This window comes from Odocoileus virginianus, chromosome X (assembly GCF_023699985.2).
Source record: "Odocoileus virginianus isolate 20LAN1187 ecotype Illinois chromosome X, Ovbor_1.2, whole genome shotgun sequence".
Lineage (NCBI taxonomy): Eukaryota > Metazoa > Chordata > Mammalia > Artiodactyla > Cervidae > Odocoileus > Odocoileus virginianus.
The window spans coordinates 5,253,756-5,276,532 of record NC_069708.1 but is presented as its reverse complement, the minus strand read 5'-3'; positions in this window follow the sequence as shown (position 1 = coordinate 5,276,532).

Sequence of the window (22,777 nt, the reverse complement as noted above, 5' to 3'; positions counted from 1 at the left end):
CTTTTTAATATGCTCTCTAGGTTGGTCATAACTTTCCCTCCAAGGAGTAAGCGTCTTTTAATTTCATGGCTGCAGTCACCATCTGCAGTGATTTTGGAGCCCGCAAAAATAGTCTGCTACTGTTTCCATTGTTTCCCCATTTATTTGCCATGAAGTGATGGGATCAGATGCCATGATCTTTGATTTCTGAATGTTGAGCTTTAAGCCAACTTCTTCACTCTCCTCTTTCACTTTCATCAAGAGGCTCTTTAGTTCTTCCTCACTTACTGCCATACGGGTGGTGTCATCTGCATATCTGAGGTTATTGATATTTCTCCCAGTAATCTTGATTCCAGCTTGTGTTTCTTCCATCCCAGCGTTTCTCATGATGTACTCTGCATATAAGCTAAATAAGCAGGGTGACAATATACAGCCTTGACGTACTCCTTTTCCTATTTGGAACCAGTCTGTTGTTACATGTCCAGTTCTAATTGTTGCTTCCTAACCTGCTACAGATTTCTCAGGAGGCAGGTCAGGTGGTCTGGTATTCCCATCTCTTGAAGAATTTTTCATAGTTTATTGTGATCCACACAAAGGCTTTGGCATAGTCAATAAAGCAGAAAAAGATGTTTTTCTGGAACTCTCTTGCTTTTTTGATGATCCAGCAGATGTTGGCAATTTGATCTCTTGTTCCTCTGCCTTTTCTAAATCCAGCTTGAACATCTGGAAGTTCACGGTTCACATAATGTTGAAGCCTGGCTTGGAGAATTTTGAGCATTACTTTGCTAGTGTGTCAGATGAGTGCAATTGTGTGGTAGTTTGAGCATTCTTTGGGATTGCCTTTCTTCGGGATTGGAATGTAAACTGACCTTTTCCAGTCCTGTGGCCACTGCTGAGTTTTCCAAATTTGCTGGCATATTGAGTGCAGCACTTTCACAGCATCATCTTTTAGGATTTGAAATAGCTCAGATGGAATTCCATCACCTCCACTAAATTTGTTCATAGTGATGCTTCCTAAGGCCCACTTGACTTCACATTCCAGGATGTCTGGCTCTAGGTGAGTGATAACAACATCATGATTATCTGGGTCATGAAAATCTTTTTGTACAGTTCTTCTGTGTATTCTTGCCACCTCTTCTTAATATCTTCTGCTTCTGTTAGGTCCATACCATTTCTGTCCTTTATTGTGCCCATCTTTGCATGAAATGTTCCCTTGATATCTCTAATTTTCTTGAAGAGATCTCTGGTCTTTCCCATTCTATTGTATTCCTCTATTTCTTTGCACTGATCACTGAGGAAAGTTTTCTTATCTCTAATTGCTATTCTTTGGAACTCTCCATTCAAATGGGCATAACTTTCCTTTTCTCCTTTGCTTTTCATTTCTCTTCTTTTCACAGCTATTTGTAAGGCCTCCTCAGACAGCCATTCAGCTTTTTTGCATTTCTTTTTCTTGGGTATGGTCTTGCTCCCTGTCTCCTGTACAGTGTCACGAACCTCTGTCTATCAGATCTAGTCCCTTAAATCTATTTCTCACTTCCACTGTATAGTCATAAGGGATTTGATTCAGGTCATACCTGAATGGTCTAGTGATTTTCTCCACTTTCTTCAATTTCAGTCTGAATTTGGCAATAAGGAGTTTATCATCTGAGCCACATTCAGCTCCCCATCTTGTTTTTGCTGACTGTATAGAGCTTCTCCATCTTTGGCTGCAAAGAATATAATCAATCTGATTTTGGTGTTGACCATCTGGTGATGTCCATGTGTAGAGTCTTCTCTTGTGTTGTTGGAAGAGTGTGTTTGCTATGACCAGTGCGTTCTCTTGGCAGAACTCTATTAGCCTTTGCCCTGCTTCATTCTGTACCCCAAGGCCAAATTTGCCTGTTCCTCCAGGTGTTTCTTGACTTCCTACTTTTGCATTCCAGTCCCCTATAATGAAAAGGACATCTTTTTTGGGTGTTAGTTCTAAAAGGTCTTGTAGGTCCTTCATAGAACCATTCAACTTCAGCTTCTTCAGCATTACTGGTCGGGGCATAGACTTGGATTACTGTGATATTGAATGGTTTGCCTTGGAAATGAACAGAGATCATTCTGTCATTTTTTTTTTTTTTTTTTTTTTTGCCCCTTTGTAGGCTGACTCATATCAGGCTTATACATAATTTGTTAAATGTATCTTATACATATTTTATTAGGTTTATACCTAAGTATTTCATTTTGGGAGTGCCACTATAAATGGTACTGTGTTGTTAATTTCAAATTCCATGTGTTCTCTGCTGTTAGGTAGGAAAGTAATTGACTTTTGACTTTTTTTTTTTTTTTTTTTTTTAATTTTTATTAGTTGGAGGCTAATTACTTTACATCATTACAGTAGTTTTTGTTATACATTGATATGAATTAGCCATGGATTTACATGTATTCCCCATCCCAGTCCCCCCTCCCACCTCCCTCTCCACCCGATCCCTCTGGGTCTTCCCAGTGCACCAGGCCCGAGCACTAGTCTCATGTACCCAACATGAGCTGGTTATCCGTTTCACCCTAGATAATACACATGTTTCAATGCTGTTCTCCTGAAACATCCCACCCTCGCCTTCTCCCAGAGTCCACAAGTCTGTTCCATACATCTGAGTCTCTTTTTCTGTTTTGCATATAGGGTTATCGTTACCATCTTTCTAAAGTCCATATATATGTGTTAGTACATTCTGTCATTTTTGAGATTGCATTCAAGTACTGCATTTCGGACTCTTTTGTTGACTATGATGGTTATCCCATTTCTTCTAAGGAATTCTTGCCAACAGTAGTAGATATAATGGTCATCTGAGTTAAATTCTGTAAAAATACTGAATCAGTATGCTGTACACCTGAAACTAATGCAATATTGTTAATCAACTACAGTTCAATAAAGAAAAATAAAGTTAAAAAGATAGGTGAAACACAGGAGGTTTAAGGGCAGTGAAACTCCTATATGATATGGCCATGGTGAATACATGACATTATGCATTTGTTAAAACTCATAAGACTACAATTTACATAGCAAGCCCCAAAATAAACAATCAGATTTAATTAATAATAATGTATTGCTATTGGTTCATTGATTGTAATAAAGGTACCATACTAACAGAAGAGGGAATATATGTGAATGTTGATTTTTTTCTCAATGCCTTTGTCAGCCTAAAACTTCTCTAAAAAATAGTCTATTAATTTTTGAAAAGCAGTAACAACTTAAATATGAAAATAATTAAACTGTGTTTAACTATAAACTTGAGTGCTATGCAATAATAAAAATTTATGTTTATGGGGAAAAAAAAATCATTCTCAGCCTAAGCCTGAAGGAACACATTCAGCAAGGAGACGGGAACAACACTCAGAACTAGCTTTCTGGGTAAGAAGGGCCACTTGGGGGAGAAAAAAAAATCTAAGCAAAGAGCTAATAGGGACTTCTTTGGTGGTCCAGTGGTTAAGACTTTGCCCTTCCAATACAGGGCACATGTGTCCAATCCCTGGTTGGGTAACTAAGATTCCACATGTTACATGGCTTGGCCAAAAGGGAAAAAAAGCTAATAATTTTTTTTCTTATAACAGTCAAATGAGAGATGGACTTGTGCTAGATTAGTTGCAATGGATTAGAAAGAAGTGAACAGATTCCAAATATTGAAAAAGCAGGATGGACTCAGACATGATGATGGATTGGGTGTAGGTGTGCTGGGAGAGAAGGGTGTTGAGCATGACTCTGAAGTTCCTCCTCATCTCATTTCCTAAAAGAGAGGTTGGAAATCAAGAATTGTGCTTTTAACAGCTTAATTGTGAGTTGCTTGGAGGCAGTGATGTAGGGGTTTCAAATATATTTACAAAATCTTATAAAAGTGGCCTAGGCTAAAGATGTGAACTCCAAAGCCCTATGTATGTAGATTCTATTGGAAAAATGAGAAGAATGCATTAAGATATGTATAGAGAGGGGGGAATGCTGACCATAGATACAAGAAAGCCATTGTTTTGTTAAGGGAGGTTGTTGTGTTGTGTGTTACTCGCTCAGTCATGCCCAACTAACTCTTTGTGACCCCATGGACTGTAGCCCACCAGGCTCCTCTGTCGATGGGATTCTCCAGGCAAGAATACTGGAACAGGTTGCCATTTCCTTCTCCAGTTAAGGGAGGAGGAGCTAGTAAAGGAAACTAGGAACAGAGCAGCAGAATTTTAAAGGGAAGACCTTGAAACTGTGGTGTCATAGAAACTCAGAGTATTTCAGAGAGAGAGGTCAGTGATGCCAAATGTTGCATGGACATCTGGTAAGAGAGATTGCGCAGTGAACTATTCATGCGTCCTGGCTCTAGAATGTGACTTCTGGAAATCATAGACCAATCACACGCTTTACCAGTCACATGTCCTTGAGAAAATAATTGATCCTCACTGTGTCTCAGGTTCTACATCTATAAAATTAGATAAGAAAATTAGCTAGCTCATAGGGTTTTTGTGAGAATTAAATGCGACACCAAAGTTACGTGGTAAACAGCAAGCATTCGATGACTATAAGCTAGTAGCATCACTAAAAAGTATTTTCCTAATTTGGTGAGAGGGAGGGTGTTAGTGATACAGTAAAAGCAGAATCAGCATAACAGTGGAGGCAGAAAGTGGGTGAGAGGGGTTAAAGGGTACAAGTTCTATTGATAAAACTGTTCTCATAGCTCTTGGACAAATCCAAGACAAGTGACAAAAAGATACTCATTGCCACCAGAAGCTACTATTCCATTAGATATGTCTATATATGTGACAGAAGTCTGGTCCCTACGTTTATCAACCCTGTTGATCATGGATTTTATTTATTTATTTATTTTTGATCACAGTTTTTTACTGGCTTGAATTTTGAGAGGGTTCCTCTTTGTGTTGAACCATAATCTGCCCTCTAAGATCTTCAATTCACTGACCTTCTGTCATTTGAGGCCAAAGTAGTATATAACCCTAGAGTATGACATTCATTTGTTTCTTAAACATCTTTCAATCCTTTATTTACGCAAAGACATGCAAACTTCCTTCATGTCATTTGTTTTCAAGGTTCTCCAAAACACCCATCAGAATCACTTGGGATTAAAAAACTATATAGATTCTGAATCTTGGACCTATCAATCCATGATCTCCAGGAGGCAGAGATAACTTAAACATAACTTAAATGTTCCTTTGGCAAATCTGATGTACACGTATTGTCTATGTGACAAAAACACGTTCAGTGAGCCATCTTTTCTTTTATCCACTCAGAGATCCCAACATTGCCAAATGTCACTTTCACTGGCACTGTTGCTTTAAAATTTGGCACTGCCAATTTGCAAACATATTATATTTTGCGGAGATACCAATTACTCCCAATCTATGATCGTTTAACAGCTGATTGCAACATACAAGGCTTTGGCACCCAGATGTCACACAGCTGGGTGTACCTACTTGGCCACCAATCCTTTTAGTTACTGTATTTCTCTGCCAGATAGATGCTGTGTCTGGTTGGCACCAGGTAGTACACAGGTAGTTCCCACTGTGCTTTGGCAATATATGCAGTGTTCACAGTGAAATTAATTTTACTTCCCTACCATCACCCACTCATAATTCTTGCACTGTTGTTTCAATCAGCTGTCCCCTGCTCTTCTTGTCAATGGCAAGGGATGGTGGAAGCTAGGCAGTTAGCTGAAAGCCAAAGTGCAAGCAGATTTCACACTTGCAAACTGGAATCATGCTTTTCTTTCACTAAGGAGGGAATTGCTGTGGGCCACTCAGTCCTATTGTTGCTGCTCCGATAATCCATGAGTATTCTGACATTTTGGGGGTGATCCCCACCATCGAAAAATAAGACTGGAAACATAAGGGAACTGACCCATGTCCTTTCCTCTTGTGGACTGGTTTTTATTTATGATTTATCACTGAACTATAGCATCCTGTCACTTGCAGTCTCACTCCTCCTTGCCAAGAACAGCTTTAAATTTTTGTCTTTGTTCACTCTTTTATTTCCCAGGAATTTTCTTCGTTTTAGCTACTGTGAGCTCCAAAATTTGATTCTAAGTAATACCTTCATATTCTTTTCAACATGGATCCACATCTGAAAATCAATCTTTTCAGTGACTTCTCATTGGAACAATACTCACACCTGCAACATCATACACAGCTCTAGAAAACACCTCAAGATGATCCAGGACCTGTCAAGTGTCATCTACAAGAAGCTACCTTATCTACTGGAACAATTAAAACTAGCATACCACACCAGCCCTCAGGTAAAGCACTTCTTAATACTGCCAAAATTAGTGGTCTTCTTAATAACTCAGCCTCTGAGAATAGTGAATCTTGAAACCACTGCTGTCGAAATGATTTGTTTTCCATTTTTGTTTTGAGACAGTTGTAATTTTCAGAGAGCCTGTCTTCAGTCAAACACTAATTCCAGCTGTCTCAGTTTTAATTTGTGCTTTCTCTGGGAATTTCAGAAATTTCTGATGCCTCCTTTAAGTTGCTCCAGATTGGTTTTGATTTTTAAATGTATTTTTGTTCTAAAATCTTCGGTACTCTCCTAGCAAACTCTTTCTTTCATAGCTCAAACTATTCAGGTCCCTAAAGCAATAAGCACCATCTTTCACATATGTAGGTCACTTGTTTATTCATTCATTCACTCATTTGTTTAGCAAATATTTATTGATTTCCAGCTATGGCTAGGCATGGTTTCAGGTTTTGGGATTTCAGTAGTGAATAAATTGCGGTGGGAGAAACAAAACTGTAAATATGTATGTATCAAATTTTCATAAGAGTTATTGAGAAAAATAAAGCAGGATAAGAGGGCCCAAGATCAGCTGTTGTGGACAGGCTGGTCTAGGAAATCCTTCACAAATGAGGTGGCAATTGAACAAAAACCTGAAGAAAGAAGGAGGTGTGTAAATTTCTGGGGAAGTGTTCCAGATAGAGGGAAAAGTAAATGCCAAGGTTCTAAGGGAGCATGTCTAGAGAATGAATGAATGAATGGATGGATGAGTAGATGAATGAATATTGAGTGCTGAATATATTAAGGAAGACAAACTGCTGGGGACAGATCCTCAAGTGATCCCAGTGTTGGTATCATGAGTAATCTCCTTCCTTGAGTGTAGGCAGATCCAGACCCTTTAAGTTGCTTCTCATAAATAGAATGTGGCAAAGGTGGGGACTTCCCTGGTAGACCAGTGATTAAAACTCCACTGCAGGGGGCAAGGGTTCAATCTCTGGTTGTGGAATTTAGATCCCAGAAGCCGTGTGGCATGGCCAAAAGAAAATGAAATATGGCAAAGCTAAAGGGTGTCGCTTCCATGGTTATGTTATTTTTATATAAACATTTTCTTTCCATCTATCTTATCTAGCCATCCATCCAGCCATCCATCCGTCTATCTCTGTTGCTAGCATGCCCTAGAGATACCCTCCCACTGGGTTTGAAGAAGTGAGTTCCTGGAGAGTGCCATATGGCAGGGCACTGCAAGCGGCCTCTAGAAGCTAAGAACCACAGCCCTACAGTCACATGGAATTGAATTCTGCCAACAACCAGGTGAGCCAGGAAGAGGCCGCCAAGCTCCAGATGAGAACACAGTCTGGCCAACACCTTGACTGTAGGCTTGCAAGACTCTGAGTAAAGGATCCAGCTAAATTCTGTCCAGATTCCTGATGCATGGAAACTGTGAGATTATATGTGTTTTAAGTGGCTACGTTCATAGTAATTTTTTATGTGCATAGACAACTAACAGGACAACCATCCCAGTGAAACTAAGTAACGGGTACAAAATTGCATGTTAATTACCTTACTCATCGTCTACTCCAATCTTAAAAGTAACTGAGATATCATGTAGTTACTTTTCAGTCTCCCCTCTCCTCCACCCCCCACCCCAACATCCAACCCTCACTCATGAGTCCAGGCTCATTCTCAATAGCCAGGATCACATTTTACCTTATGTTGCGGTCTCATCTTTTACTACATAACAAATTATTCCAAACCTTAGTGGCTAGAAAGAATAGTATATTGTTAGTTCACATGATTCTTGGCTCATCTGGACAGTTCTCATGCTGTTCAGTCATACAAATGGCAGCTGAGGCTAGAGTCATCGAAATGCTCAATTAGACTGGATGGCCACAACAGCCCACTCTAAATCCTGACAGTTGATTCTAGATGTCAGCAAGGACCTAGCTAGAGTTGTCAATTGGGCTACATGTGACTTTTCCCATGTGCCTTAGGCTTCCTGCAGCATAGCAGTTGTGTTCTGTGATGGAGCATTCCCAGGAGTATACACTCCAAGAGGCTGTAAGTGGAAATTGCTAGGCCAGTTAAGAACGGAATTCTGAAGTGGGACAGCATCACTTCTGCCCTATTCTATGCCCAGGTCAAGGGAGTGGAGAAATGGACTCTTTTTAATGTGGGAGGGGTAAAGTGACATTGCAGAAAACCATGCTGCAGCCATCTTTGGAAAATATTCTTGGTCACTGCAATGACAGAGGGAAATCAAGCTCAATTCTGTGCTTCGCATTTAATCATAATTGAAATAAGAGAGCCTTGAGTTCAATTCATGGCTCTGTCCCTTACAAGGTGTATGATTTTGATAATTTAACTCCCTGGGACTTGATTTCTTCAATCTGTTAAATCAGATGAAATACCTATGTCACTCGTAGTTATAATGATTAAAGGAAATAGTATGAAAAAGACAAAGCAGAGTTCTTGGAACATGGTAATATGTCTACAGTTATTAATTATCATGTTATTGTTAGTTATTATATAATAACTAGTTATTGTATTATGAATTTTGTCATTTCAATTATGGTTTTATTCCTGACTCTCACAACTGAAACTCTTTTTTATTTTTAGGACACTTTGTGCTTTTCTAGTAGTGAATAAATTATGACATGAGTCTTTGAACCAGTAATCTGCCCTATACCGTAATCATCTAGGCATAGCTTTCTGTCTTGGTTATGCCTGCCCTGTCTTGGAGATTATGATATCCATCTGAACCCCAACCAAGCAGTTGGAGTCCTACTTTCTTTTGCTTTTTGGTTGTGTCATGGCATCTGGGATCTTAGTTTCCTGACTAGGGATCGAACCATCCCTCCTACAGTGGAAGCATGGAGTCTTTTTTTTTTTTTTTTAAGCACAAAGTCTTATCCACTGGACCTCCAGGGAAATCCCAAAGGGGTCCCCTTTTCTACTAGTGGACTTTCTGGATGGGTGTTACCTACTTACTTTTGTATATTTATGCACTTGGCCTATTCTGTGATTTTCCACTATGGCATTTATCTGTAAGGATATCCCATAGGTTGGCATTAGACCCTCTGAGTTCCACCTACTTAGCTTCAAGCCTGGGCTTCATCTCAAGACTTTGCACCTGCTCCACTTCTACAATCAGTCGAGTTTCAGATCCTGAATTCTTCTTTCCTGTCTCTCCCGTTGGTCAGGTATGAATATGTACCTTTCAGGATTCTAATTCTTCATACATGGATGTGCTGCAGCCTCTTACTCAGCTCAGTTGCCCTAAGCATTTTGTCTTCCATGCCCATCAACTCCCTGTGGCTGGCTCACCCACTCCCTTACTCTCTCCCTCATTGGTGCCTCCACATCCCTTGTGTAAGAATTCCTGCTCTTTCCCATCCTCCAAACCTAGTGTGATTACCCCTCCCTACCTGCATCCAAGAGCATCACTAGGTCTCCTCACAAAGTCATATAATGGGGATCCCTGAGGTTTGATTTCTCCTTGAAGAGACGAGCATAGAGTAAGAATCCATCCTCATTTAACAGCAGTTAAGTTCCGGGGAGACAGACACAGCCCTAGATCCACAATGATTTCCCAAGACGAGAGCTTTTCACTTCAGCATCTATGGGGAAAGACAATCCTCTAGCAAGCATGGCAGGTTGATTTGTTGTAAATTTGATGTGACGGGGTGACCTAAAGAGAAACAGCACCAAGCTCTCCCTGCTGGATATTCACTGGGAAGAATGAAAAGTGATTTTTACTCCACTAGGAAGCCATTCGGGTGTTTCTCTCCCTAAGGTTTGGGGTTCCCTTTCCTCTACTGGAGGCTAATCAGGTTTTGGGTTTCAGGGCTCTGAAGGAGATATTTTCATGTGGGTGGCAAAAGAAGTCTACCTTATAACAGAGTTTTCTGTTGAGAGGGCATAGAGAGGCCCATGGGTGCAAGTAAGCATTACTATTGAAAAAGCAGTCAGAACAAATCTTTGTGCTTACAATTTTTTCTAAACTATGTTAGATGTTACCCCACAATTGGGACAGAGGGAAAACCGTGGATGTTCTGGGTAGTGGATGGTGGGGATGGAGTGCGATGGTGCAGCAGGTGATGGTGAGGACTCGGTTAGTAGGGTCGAGCCTAACTCCACAGCCCAGGGAGCCTGCAAGGTGGACCAATGCTGAGCTTAGCCAGAGGAGAACTCTTTATAAACAGATAGCCTCATTGGGATGATCTTGTTCACTTGCAGAGCGACTTGGACCAAGGTCTCTAAACCTAAAGGAAAATGGGCATGTAAATGGGATTGCTTGTCTGCAGCTACAAGCCACAGCAAAACATAAGAGTGGTGGAAAAAGTTATGGACTAAGAACCATGGGCTATCGTGATGAGAAACATGGGAGGCTGTCTTATTGGGGCTATGTGTGCCCTCCAGCGTGGCAATATGATGTCAGATGTTGTATCCCCTGAATCTGTACCCTTTTTGCCCTTCTATGTCACCCCAGAAACAAAAATCCCAGAAGTATATTTTCAGGATCCCCTTGAGAGCAAGTCTTTAGCTTAGAAGACACCATGGAAAGGGTCTTGTGTGAAATTTGGAAAACGTAATAAAAGAAAAAATCCATTCCTTCTCCTATAGAAGTTGTAGGCAAGGGCTGGGCTGAAACAGACAGGGTTTTGACACTTCTCAGCCTCTTCCAAGCATCTCCAGGAGTCATATGGCTCCTATAGACGCTTGAGGTGATGAGTGACAGTCCTCTCTGATCCCTGCATTTTCTGCTTCATTCATGTCAGTAGCAGTACAAAGTCTGTGGAAGCTTCTGTCTCCCTGTATCAAAAATCCCTTCTGGGGACTTCCCTGATGGTCCAGTGGTTAAGACTTCGCCTTCCAGTGCAGGGGGTGTGAGTTCAATCCCTGGTCTGTGAGCTAAGATTCAATATGCCTTTGGCCAAATAACCAAAACATAAAACAGAAGCAATATTGTAACAAATTCAATAAAGACTTCTGAAAGACTCAGTTCAGTTCAGTTCAGTTCAGTTCAGTCGCTCAGTCGTGTCTGACTCTTTGCAACCCCATGAATTGCAGCACGCCAGACCTCCCTGTCCATCACAAACTCCTGGAGTTTACTCAAACTCATGTCCATCGAGTCAGTGATGCCATCCAGCCATCTCATCCTCTGTCGTCCCCTTCTCCTCCTGCCTACAATCCCTCCTAGCATCAGGGTCTTTTCCAATGAGTCAACTCTTAGCATGAGGTGGCCAAAGTATTGGAGTTTCAGCTTCAGCATCAGTCCTTCCAAAGAACACCCAGGACTGATCTGCTTTAGGATGGACTGGTTGGATCTCCTTGCAGTCCAAGGGACTCTCAAGAGTCTTCTCCAACACCACAGTTCAAAAGCATCAATTTTTCGGTGCTTAGCTTTCTTCACAGTCCAACTCTCACATCCACACATGACTACTGGAAAAACCATAGCCTTGACTAGATGGACCTTTGCTGGCAAAGTAATGTCTCTGCTTTTTAATATGCTATCTAGGTTGGTCATAACTTTCCTTCCAAGGAGTAAGCATCTTTTAATTTCATGGCTGCAATCACCATCTGCAGTGATTTTGGAGCCCAAAAAAGTAAAGTCTGACACTGCTTCCACTGGTCCACATAAAAAAAAAATCTTTTAAAAAAATGTCTTCTGGCTAGAAACATCTACAATGATTTCCACTTTCCTGACTTGAACAATGACTTTGTAGAAGAGGTGAAGAGATGTCCTCCCAAAAGAGTGATGCAGGACTTACAGGTAGGGATTGGAGCTGATTTTAGTTAACTTGGGGGAAATGATTAACTGTAACCTTATTCATACCTCATATGCTGTGGAACAATTCATACTTTGTCCATAATCAAAGTGATATTTGTATGAAGTTTAAGGCAACTACTTGAAAGACTTAAGTGATAATCTACCATGGCACCTTGTAATATTAAAAATCTTTTAAAATGTCTTCCTTTATACAATAAACACCAAGACCTAAGTTTTGTGCCCTAAGTGGAAATTCAGAACTGTCTGAGGCCAATGAATAGCATAAACAACAACAAAACAGAATTGAGTATACAACTATGTTAGTTGCAAGCATTTCCTGATTTAGAGAGAGAATTTAAATGTAGGGAATATTTAGAGATGCAATTAGTCTCTGGAGTAACCAATCTTTAGGTTATTCATTTTTTGACATGTATCATTTTTTTCCAGTCTTTCAGCTGAAGTAGAATCTAGCCAAGCTAGCTCTTAGAATGCAAAGTAGATGCTGACTTCAGAAACAATTGTTCCATTGTGTTAAAAATGAGTATTTCCTTAGGTGACGTGGATTAAGACTACAGACTTCCAGTTATAAAAATAAATTAAGTCATAGGGATGTAATATACAGCATAAGGAACGTAGTCAAGAATACTGTCATAACTTTGTATGGCAACAGATGGTTACCAGACTTATCATTGTGACTATTTTTTAATTTATTTAAATGTCAAATCATTATGTTATACATCTGAAACTAACATAATATTGTACATAAACTAAACTTTAATAAAAACTGAGTGTACCCTGTGATATCCCACTTTAACCCTGCTTATTAGATTTGCCAAAGTGAAAGTGTTAGTCACTCAAACATGTCTGACATTTTGCAACCCCATGGACTGTAGCCTGCCAGGCACCTTTGTCCATGGAATTCTCCAGAAAAGAATACTGGAGTGGGTAACCATTCCCTTCTCCAGGGGATCTTTCCGACCCAGGGATTGAACTCATGTCTACCTGCATTGCAGGTGGATTCTTTACCATCTGAGCCACCAGGGAAGCCCAGATTTTGCCATGGGAAGGGCAAATGGGGATTTGTGGAGGAGTGGACATAAGGAGGCTTTCTTAAACCACTAGAAATATGGGAAAATCCCAAGAGTGTCTCTCAACTTATATAAAGAAGCAAATATTCTAGGAAAGGTATTTAATGAATTTGCACTAAAATTATGAATAATGTGAAGAATTTGTAATGCTTTAACACATAGTAGCTCATCACCTGGCAACGTAACTTTTGTAGTACGGAACTGTACCATTAAAACATGTATAAGTGAAAAAAACAGCACAGCCAGCTAAAATCCTTCCAATTCTCCTAAGAAAGACAAATGTTTTCTGGTTTACTTCAGGCACCTGTGAGCTTTCAATCTGTCGAATATAATCTAGCTGAAGTCAGCAACCTGCACTATGGTTGCAGCTGCCCAGAGAAGTTTTCCCAAGGGAAGCATGTTATTTCCTCAGCGGAGGAAGGATCTGTCATGGTAGACTAGCCATTCCAAATGCTCTCTGTGAAATAGAAAATCAAGGAAAAATCAATCTTTCAAATTAGCCTTTTAGCCAATAAAATACAACAACTTGATCTAAAATGTCACTCAAGTATTTACTGTCTTTTATCCAAGCCCTACAGTCTATAATATTGTACTGAATTAAACTCAGTAAATATTTCTAGAATTAAATGACTACATGAATGGATAGAACATCATCAAATTGATGGATATATTGAGCTCTTTTGGAAATATATAGGAGCATTTAAAATTTTAGAAATGGAAGAAATGAAAGATGTATCACTAGGGAGACCACAATGCATGGTCTCCCAAACAGGTTTTATAGTAGCAAATGTTAGGTCAGAAGAGACATCTGGACAAAAGGGATCAGTTGGCACTGTTCCAGTCAAACCAACACATATGGTCTCCTAAGCATCCCATTCACCCTACCCAAGTCTAAAGCTAAAGTGGTAAAGGAAAGAGAAAACGGAATCATTTTTAACACGATCTTATTTGTTAAAACATTAATAGATCTCAATGTGTGTGCTGCTTGGATCAGTCAAGGATCAAGCACTGAAATGGAGTTAGGAGTGCAAGTGGTTTCTTGAAGGAAGAAAGAGGATAATGCCAGTGAATGATGAAGGAACAGGGAAGACAGAATGGACAAGGAAAACTTTCAAATTATCTGTCAGATCTGACACTTGTGAAAAGAAAAGAACGGCATTGGTCACAATCATGACCACGTGACCACGACCCAGCTCTAAGTCTCAGCCACTCCAGCTGGGAGCTCTGGAGCCAAGGTTGCCCATTAAAGAAGAAATGTCAGGATTTTGCGCCCCTGCCATGCACAGTCCCTGGCTAAGGCTTCTCAGGAATTTCTGGCCTCAGATCAAAAGAAGGCAAACAGGAAGATCTGCATGGTTTGTAGCTTAATGAAAAGATTTCTCTTGACGGAAAATCTGACTGGTATATCTCCAATGGCTGCCTCACAGAATACAAACCTTACTGTCTTGGACAAATGAAGACACTGAAATTCACAGGGATCTTTAAATCACAGGGCAGCTACTGGAGCCTCAGGTTCTTGACTTTAGGGACACTGAAACACCACACTGGTATGTCTTCTTTACAGTAACTTTGGACTAACAGAACTTTGAGATATTCCAAATAAGAAACCATGTTTGATTCCATAGCAAGCAAGAGGCAGAGCTGAGAAGTGGACCCTGATCTAACTCACTCCAAAGACTAAGCAGGCAAGGTGGGGGGAAACTGATTCATGAAAACAAAGATCTCTTAAAGATAACATCCGGACCTTAAATGGACTAAGATGCTGTTCACCTTTTCTAACTCTTTCAGGTCAGACTAGTTTAGTGAAGGAGGGGTATAAATACGTTTTGGATTGGTGGAAAGTAGTAAACTGTTTAGATATACCAGGCTGGCCAAAAAGTTTGCTTGTGTTTTTCCATATGCTGCTATGGAAAAGTACAAACTTTTTGGCGAACCCAATATAAATGTCATTTCTCACTTTAAAAAATGACTTGTGCCCAAATAGAGGGAATAATGTCCCATCAATCAGCCTCTGACTATTATAAACTAATGAAGGTCTCTCCAGGGTCTGGTTTTGGGGGACTCTTCAAACACCCACACATCTACCAGTATTTGTTCCATCACAGTTGCAGGAGTGTGGACAGGCTGTTTGCTTAAGACTTATTCTGCCTGGGTGAGGAAGGCAGTTGAGATTCTAAGAGCTGGCTGTAATTATGTAGTTCAACTCTACAGAGTTCATAGCTTGTTCACGTGAGTGGATAGCCAGGGAACATCAGTATTAAAGATAGGGCAAGTAATGTGTGCAGAAAGAAGATATACATGTGTGTGTCTGTGTGTGTGTGTGTCTGTAAATAGAAGGTCTCACAGGAACTGCAAATAGGTTTCATCTTCAGTGCAAACTCAAAAGCATACTAACAGATAGTGACATTTTGGAGTACTTTGTTTACAAGAACTCTGATGCGAAATTCAGGTTTAGTAGGAAAGAGTGCTATACTTTATTAGTCATGCCTGCATAGGGACAGGGAGTGGGGTGGCAACATACATGCCATAAATTAGCACCTCTTGGTGCTACAGAAGGAAAAAAGAACTCGATCTTCAAAATGGGCACAGTTTATGTAAGGACATTCTGCTTTCTTTCACAATGTTTCCATTAGTTTTATCTTGGTCCAAGCTGAGTTGGCGGGGCTCTGAATACTCTGTATTTAACCAGAAGTCTGCTTCCATCTCTTTGGAGTCACGGACCTTACCCAAGATTTCCTTGGGAAATTTGAAGAGGGAATTCCATTGCTTTCTAATGAAAATACTTTTGGGGCTAACCCAATAAAGAAAAATAAGGATTTTGAAGATGGCTGAACTAAAAGATCCTTTGTCACTTCCAGCTCTAAAATGTCAATACATGTGGCATCCTATCTGAGAGCCTGGGGAGAAATGGCCCTGCTTTTTCTGACCTGTTCAATATGAGATGGTTGGATGGCATCACTGACTCGAAGGGCATGAGTTTGAGCAAGCTCTGGGAGTTGGTGATGGACAGGGGAGCCTGGCCTGCTGCAGTCCATGGGGTCGCAAAAAGTCGGACATGACTGAGCAACTGAACTGAACTGAATTTTGAAATTTGAGGTGGTTGCAGGCGTGCTACAGCAGGTAAAGAACTGCTGACTCTTCATGAGTAGGGTTAGGTCTGGGAGGAGAGCAAGGAATTGAAGGTGTATTTGGTGTGTAAGACTGTGAAGAATGAAGCAGCTACTACAGGAGCTGTGTGAGATAATTGAGCAAAACTGTTGAACTGCACTGTAACCTGCTTTCCCCTGTATTTCTCAGGTGCTGGTATCTGTATGGGAGATTTAAATAGAAAGGGGAGCTTAAATAGAAGACATTTTATACTAATATGATTTGACTTCCTTGGCGGTCCAGGGGTTGAGACTTCACCTTTCAGAGCAGGGGGTGCGGGTTCAATCCCTGGTTGGGGAGCTAAGATCCTACATGCCTCCTGGCCAAAAAAACAAAATATAAAACAGGAGCAACATTGTAACAAATTCAATACTTTAAAAATGGTCCATATAAAAAAAATCTTAAAAAAAGAATGCCGAGGTGACTTTACTCTTCACATATAAATGACAAACTTCTTAGTATATTAAATAGCATACAGTAGGCAATAAATATTTGTAAGTGAATGAGAGTATAATGAGTACTTAGTCTCGTCCGACTCTTTGTGACCCCCTGGACTGTAGCTCACCAGGTTCCTCTGTCCATGGGATTCTCTGGGTAAGAATACTAGAGTAGGTTGTCATTCCCTTCTCCAGGGGATCTTCCTGACCCAGGGATCAAACTCAGGTCTCCTGCATTGCAGGCAGATTCTTTACCATCTGAGCCTCCAGGGAAGCCCAATATATCTGAGTAGAAATCATATTCATTCTTTAAGGCCCAGCTATTTCCCTTGAAATTGTGCTTCAGTTTAGGAGTGATATATACATTAGAAAAGGAAAAAGAGACTCCATGATTAGAGCAGAAAAGAGTAGAACAGAACACAATAGAATAGAAGCAGAAAACCACAGGTTAATATTCCAAGTGGTAAATATTAGTGGGCACACATATTCATCCCTGCCTTCCTTTTGATTCTGGTTTTTCACTCTGAACATGTGATATGCTTTGGACAGTGAGATGAGGTCAGAGGCTTGGGAAAGTGCTTGTGTGTCTCTGCTCATGGCCATGTTCTGCCATTGCCCAGAGGGCATCCAGGCTTATGAGTTGGTAGATGAAGGATGCTGGCATACAGTGAAGTTTCTCCAGTCATTCAAGCCAAGGCCATCGTAGATCAGAGACCAATGAGCCAAACCCTAGGCGGGAGAGTGAATCCAGCCAAGACCAACAGAAGTGCCTAACTGATTGCCCAGATGCATGAGCAATAAATACCCATTTTTGCATGCTGCTACAGTTCTGTGGTATTTGTTACACAGCACTGATGTCACATAAGAATGCTAACACATTCCAGTTTCAAGATTACCACTTGTGATATCTTAAGCAAACCCTTTACCTTGTTGAGCCTCAGCTTATAAAAACAAAAATAATATCTTCCCTTTTTGATTCATCAAGTTATTGTTGGTTAAACTGAATTAAACAACATAATACATGTGGAAGTTCCTTGCAAAAAGGAAAAATGTACTCCAAATTAACTTTATTATGACTTATTTTATTATAGAGCAGCCACCATGTAGGCCTATCTCCCTTTGTATCCAGTGGTGATCAGAAACTTCTCTTAATACCTTGTGCACATCCAGGACATTGTGCTCTCTCTGATCTGTGTGTGTGTGTATGTGCGTGCTAAATCACTTCAGTGCATCTGACTCTTTGTGACCCTATGGACTATAGCTCACCAGGCTCCTCTGTCCATGGGATTCTCCAGGCAAGAATGCTAGAGTGGGTTGCCATGCCCTCCTGCAGGGGATCTTCCTGACCCAGGGATTGAACCCATGTGTCTTATGCCTCCTGCATTGGCAGGTGGGTTCTTTACCATTAGTGCCACCTGGGAAGCCCCTCTATTATCTGACAGCTGGTAAACTGGGTGTGTAAGTATGACTCTCAGCAGAAGCAAACCACAGCCGTGGAGTTCCCCCATCTTCCGAGAGTCAATGACATTTTAGGTTGGAATTGTTGCCAATGTCAGCTGTGGATTGTTGCCATTGTCAGACTGTGTCAACCTGGTCAGTAGGCATCAGTATTGTTGCAGTAATTCCATCTGGATCCATTTTGACCAGTCATCTCCAAAGTTTTCACAAAGGGCCCCTTTAATTATTTTTGGATGTTCAGTTCAGTTGCTCTGTTGTGTCCAGCTCTTTGTGACCCCATGGACTGCAGCACACCAGGCCTCCCTGTCCATCACCAACTCCCAGAGTTCACCCAAACCCATGTCCATCCTGTCAGTGATGCCATCCAACCATTTCATCCTCTGTTGTCCCCTTTTCCTCCTGCCTTCAATCTTTCCCAGCATCACGGTCTTTTCCAATGAGTTGGTTCTTTGCATCACGTGGCCAAAGTATTGGAGTTTCAGCTACAATATTAGTTCTTCCAATGAATATTCAGGACTGATTTCCTTTAGGATGGACTGGTTGCATCTCCGTGCAGTCCAAGGGACTCTCAAGAGTCTTCTCCAATACCACAGTTCAAAAGCACCAATTCTTCGGGGCTCAGCTTTCTTTATAGTCCAACTCTCACATCCATACATGGAAAAAACCATAGCCTTGGCTAGACAGACCTTTGCTGGTAAAGTAATGTCTCTGCTTTTCAACACGCTGTCCAGGCTGGTCATAGCCTTTCTTCTAAGTAGCAAGCATCTTTTAATTTCATGGCTGCAGTCACCATCTGCAGTGATTTTGGAGCCCAAAAAAATAAAGTGTCTCACTGTTTCCCTGTTTCCATTGTTTTCCCATCTATTTGCCATGAAGTGATGGGACCAAATGGAATGTAATTTTCTAAATGTTGATCTTTAAGCCAACTTTTTCACTCTCCTCTTTCACCTCTATCAAGAAGCTCTTTAGTTCCTCTTCACTTTCTGCCATAAGGGTTGTATCATATGCGTATCTGAGGTTATTGATATTTCTCCCAGCAATCTTGATTCCAGCTTGTGCTTCATCCAGCCTGGCATTTAGCATGATGTACTCTGCATATAAGTCAAATAAGCAGGGTGACAATATATAGCCTGATGTGCTCCTTTCCTGATCTGGAACTAGTCTGTTGCTCCATGTCCAGTTCTAACTGCTGCTTCTTGACCTGCATACAGATTTCTTAGGAGGCAGGTCAGGAGGTCTGGTATGCCCATCCCTTTAAGAATTTTCCACAGTTTGTTGTGATCCACATAGTCAAAGGCTTTGGCATAGTCAATAAAGCAAAAATAGATGTTTTTTGGAAGTCTCTTGCTTTTTCAATGATCCAGCAAATGTTGGCAATTTGATCTATGGTTCATCTGCCTTTTCTAAATCCAGCTTGAACATCTGGAAATTCACGGTTCATGTATGTTAATGAATTTAAAGACTCATTGTCAGATGGAGCTTCTGAGCCACAGGAAAATATTCCACCCCCAAATTAATAAGATTTCAGCAACAAACAAAGCATATTACTGTTTCCATTAGTCTTTCAAACAGTCTTGTGGAAACAGGTACTATTTTTTATTTTTTTTAGATTTTAAAATAATGAAGTCCATTAGAATATTTTTAAAAAAAAAACCTCAAAGTCTCCATTACTATTTCCACATAACTCCTTGGGAATTCAGCATTTGGGATCCAGAGTTGTTATGCAGTTTTTCACTGTCCCCTTTCAGGATTATACAGGACTATTTTTATATATAAGAGGAGTAAAAGAGAATCACTGAATTTTATACCTGCAAGGAATTTTAGAGATATCTCATAATGCACACACAGAGACTAAGGTCCTAAGCTGTTGAACACTATTGGGAAGTTTACACAAATAATAAAAATAATTGGGAAAAAAATAAAAAAAGAGAAATTAAAAAAAGAAAGAAAGTTTACACAATTAGAGAACCAGTCAGAATTATAACTCAGGCGCTTTATTTCTTTCCATGCTTTAATGCCACTTTCAGAGACACCAGAGAATGCTCTTTCTAAAGTCTGTATTAGCTTGTATTTGATATTCTGCCAATTTAGAAATTTATTTGCTAAATTTCAATCTCTAATTACTGAAAAAATTAAACAAAAGCAAAATCAACAAGCATCCATAAATGATAATTTGTGAACTTTAGTCTCTTGGGTATCATTTCCCCTCAGAACGGATGAAGAATCTGACTTCTGACATTGTAAATAGTCCTAATTTTCCAGATTTTATATATTTTTTATCTTTGAACAGGGTTTTCTTCCTAAATTCCATTAAGCCACCTTCTACTCCTATTCCCCGACTGCATACATCAGCTTCTGTCTTTTGGATTTTCTGGCTATGTATTTTTTTGGACATTCCAGCCATTCGCTTGTCCCCTCAATCTCCTTTCCATGAAAAACTTTCCCACAAATTTTCACTTGTGGGCAAGTACTGTCTCTTCAAATTCATTCGAGCCTTTCCAACTCTCTGGTTGATTTCTACAGCTGAAATTCCATGGCTACGTCCAGCACAGCTGATTTACAGCTAACATAGTCACTATGCTTCTCTTTTGACAAGGAAAGCATCATTCCCCAGTATCCCTGGCTTGAATCTTCTGCATAAGTTTTTAATAGTTGGCCTCTCCCACCCCATATATCTGATGTGTCAAGAAATTTTTCTTTGGCCAGACTCTGAACCATATGATTATCTACTCAAGATGAACCAGTGAAAAATTCCTACCTCGTTTTTCTATCTCTGGTTTCTGCCTCCTGCACCTCATCTAAAGCATTTCTTGCATATTAACCTGATGAAAACACTGCAGTGTCATTTAGCAAACCCTGGTGGCTCTGATGGTAAAGAATCTGCCTGCAATAAAGGAGACTAGGGTTTGATTCCTGGATTAGGAATATCCCCTGGAGAAGGGAATGACAACCCACTCCAGTATTCTTGGCTGGGAAATCCCATGGACAGAGAAGCCTGGTGGGGTCACAAAGAGTCGGACATGACTGAGCGACTAACACTTTCACTTCCACCAAGGCTCAGATTGATTCCTTATCTCTCTCTGTGTCTGAGAAGAGGAATTAAAAACATGCATTTTTCTGACCCTCAACCACTTTGCTGTCTTATTTGCCACTGATGTAAAATAGTCATTTTCTCATGTAGTCAGCAAACTATGACACGAAGAGCAAATCTAACCCACCACCTGTTTTCCTGTGGCCCACAGAGAGGCTTTTACATTACTAAGTGGTTAGGAAAAAAATCCAAAAAGTAGAATATTTTGTGCCATGTACAAGTTGTAGGAAATTCAGCATTCATAAAATAAGTTTTATGGTAACACAGTCATACTCGTTTGTTTACTTATCATCTATGGCTGTTGTATGCTTCAGTGATAGTGATGAGGGACTTCCCTGGTGGTCCAGTGTGGCTAAGATTCTGCACTTCCAATGCAGGGGGCCTGGGTTTGATCCCTGGTCAGGGAAATATGATCCTACATGCCGCAAATAAGACCTGACACAGCCAAATAAATAAATCAATATTTTTTAAAGAAAATGACAGAGATGAGTGGCTATAACAGAGATCATATGGCCCCATCAAAGCCCCAAATATTTACTATCTGACTGTCAACAGAAAAAGTCTGCTAACCCCTTTTATGTGTACCTTTCTCTGAAAGTATACCTCTGTGGCCATCTACATGCTATTTATCCTTGTTAAGGAAAATTATACAAAACATAGAAATAAAAAAGAATGAGTGCATGTCATTTTGATGTCAGAGTGAAGCATTGCCTGATAGCCCTACCCAACGATTATTTCATTTTCTAGAGGATGGACCTTTGTCTGATTCACTGTTTACTACTGATCAGGGCCCAGATTCTGAAGTTACATGTTAACTTATAAATATCTATTTATGAGGAAAGGCTACTTCAAAAGATACAGTTTTATTACTCTATAGGATATTAATTTTTCATCTACCAGGAAATTCATTTCATGGTGCCTTGGACTTACTGTCTATATATATCTCTGTTTTTTTAACTCTCCTTTGAATCACTTTTACCATCCTGCTGGTTCTCTCATTAATGATTTAAATTTTTGATACATACTCATTCTGCATTTGTACGGAGGTTATGTTTTTGACATTTTGAAAATTATACTTTGACCCACTGTCTGTGATTCCCCATACACATCTCAAATGTTGGCCTCAAGTCCCCTGTCAAATGGCACTTAATGTTGTCTTTTGTTGCTAACACTGGTTTAAACTGATCATTTTCACAGTATTCATCTTGTTAATGAACATATAATTTTTCTCATACATCCTAAGATTTTTAAAGGTCAGTGAGTACATTTTTATTTAACATTGAATTTTCAAATGCTTTGGTTATATAAAAAACTCATTAAATGTTTGTGGAATCAATGAGCTTAAAATGCATTTAAAAGAAAGACTGCTATTAAAAAAACACTGTCATTCTTTGTATCAGAAGGGAAACAATAGAGAAAATAGTGCAGGGCAACAATACAGAGCCTTCTAAGTGTTTGTTTAGCAAATGTTAAATAGGAAAGTAGATAAGAGTTCCTAGGTTGCTGTGAATCAGAACAATGATAAATTGCCTGCATTTAGAGTATTCAGATTTCTTCTTTTAAATGGTAGCAAGAATCTTGTACATG